Source organism: Chiloscyllium punctatum, chromosome 30 (assembly GCF_047496795.1).
Source record: "Chiloscyllium punctatum isolate Juve2018m chromosome 30, sChiPun1.3, whole genome shotgun sequence".
In the NCBI taxonomy this organism is placed as follows: Eukaryota; Metazoa; Chordata; class Chondrichthyes; order Orectolobiformes; family Hemiscylliidae; genus Chiloscyllium; species Chiloscyllium punctatum.
This window is the reverse complement of record NC_092768.1, coordinates 45,010,724-45,013,129: the sequence shown is the minus strand read 5'-3', so window position 1 is coordinate 45,013,129 and position 2,406 is coordinate 45,010,724.

Sequence of the window (2,406 nt, the reverse complement as noted above, 5' to 3'; positions counted from 1 at the left end):
TATCTTTGTAAATCTTTTTGCACCCCTTCCAGTTTCCTAACATCTTTCCTAAAGCAGGGCGACCAGAATTGTACACAGTACTCCAAAAGTAGCCTTACCAATGTCTTTACAGCCAAAACCTGATGCCCCAACCTCATTTCCCGACATATTTGCCCAATACTCAATGCTCTGACAGATGGAGGCAAGTGTGCCAAATACCTACTTCACTACCCTGTCTACCCATTATGCCACTTTCAAGGAACTATGTACCTGAACCCGTACGTCCCTCTGTTCAACAACATTCCCCAGGACCCTACCATTAACTGTATAAGTCTTACCTCACTGGCCCAGTTGATCAAGGTCCTATTGTACTCTCAGAAAACTTTCTTCACTATCCACGATACCACTATATAGTTGTCATCCACCAACTTATCTACCTTTGTGTGTTTTAGACTTCCAGTACCTCCTCTTCTGTAATGTGGAATCTTTTCACAACATCAACATTTATTTCCCTGATTCCCTAGCTTCCTTGTCTTTCTCTACAGTTAACATTGATGCAAAATATCGGTTTAGGATCTCACCCATTTCCTGTGGTTCCCCATATAGATGGCACAGAAAGGGCCCTTATTCTCTCCATAGTTATTCTTTTGCCTTTAATATACTTATGGGGTTATTTTGGATTTTCCTTCACCTTATATGCCAAAGTTACCACATATCCTCCTTCTTTCCCTCCTGATTTCCCTCTTAGGAATACTCCTACACCTCCTATACTCCTCAAGGGACTCACTTCATCCTAGCTGTCTAAACCTGACATGCCTCCTTCTTTTTTCTTGACCAGAGCCTCAATATCTCTGATCATCCAGTGTTTCCTACTCCTGCCAGCCTTGCCCTACAAACTAACAGGAACACCCTGTTCCTGAACTTCTGTTATATGATAAGGTCCTAGGGAGTGTTGCTGAACAAAGAGACCTTGGAGTGCAGGTTCATAGCTCCTTGAAAGTGGAGTCACAGGTAGATAGGATAGTGAAGAAGGTGTTTGGTATGCTTTCCTTTATTGGTCAGAGTATTGAGTACAGGAGTTGGGAGGTCATGTTGCAGCTGCACAGGACATTGGTTAGGCCACTGTTAGAATAGTGCTTGCAATTCTGGTCTCCTTCCTATCAGAAAGATGTTGTGAAACTTGAAAGGATTCAGAAAAGATTTACAAGGATGTTGCCAGAGTTGGAGGATCTGAGCTAATAGGGAGAGGCTGAACAGGCTGGGGCTGTTTTCCCTGGAACGTTGGAGGATGAGGGGTGACCTTATAGAGGTTTACAAAATTATGAGGGGCATGGATAGGATAAATAGACAAAGTGTTTTCCCTGGGTTGGGGGAGTCCAGAACTAGAGGGCATAGGCTTAGGGTGAGAGGGGAAAGATATAAAATAGACCTAAGGGGCAACTTTTTCACACAGAGGGTGGTACGTGTATGGAATGAGCTGCCAGAGGAAGTGGTAGAGGCTGGTACAATTGCAACCTTTAAGAGGCATTTGGATGGGTATATGAATAGGAAGGGTTTGGAGGGATATAGGCCGGGTGCTGGTAGGTGGGACTAGATTGTGTTGGGATATCTGGTTGGCATGGACGGGTTGGACCGAAGGGTCTGTTTCCATGCTGTACATCTCTATGACTCTATCTTGCTTTGGAAAGCCTCCCACTTATGAGATGTCCCTTTACCTTCAATCAACTTTTTAAAATTCCTGTCTTGCCCCAATTTAGAACTTTAACTTGTTGACCAGGCCTATTCACTTCCACGACGATTTACAATGTGGAGGTAATGGTGTTGGACTGGGGTGGACAAACTCAAAAGAAGTCACACGACACCAGATTGTAGTGCAATTCTGCCCCTTTGGCAGGTTGGTCAGGTCCCTGACAAAGGGCCAGTGCTCTGAAAGCTTGTGATTTCAAATAAACCTGTTGCACTATAACCTGGTGTCATGTGACGTCTGACTACGACTATTTAAAAACTAATAAAACTGTTTAAATCCTCTACTTATTACAACCCTATTATTCTTACATGTATCTGTGATTTCCCTGCGTGTTTGCTCCTCAGTTTTATGCTGACTATTGGGGAACCTATTGTACATTCCCATCAAAGTGATCACCCCCTCCTCATTTCTCAGTTCCACCCAAATAGTTTCACTGGAAGATTCCAACAGGATTATCTTCCCTAAGTACTGCTGTGATGTTTTCCCAAATTAAAATTGCCACTCCCCCTCTCTCTTGCCTCCCCTTCTAGACAGAGTTAACCCTGGTGCCCAAGAGATAAAGAATTTCATTACTATCCAGGAGAGCACTGAATTCCGCTGTGGTCATCAAATAGCACTGTGTAGAGGACAGAGTGTCAGGACAAGATGGTAAAAGTACAACTACGATGACAAAAACAGCA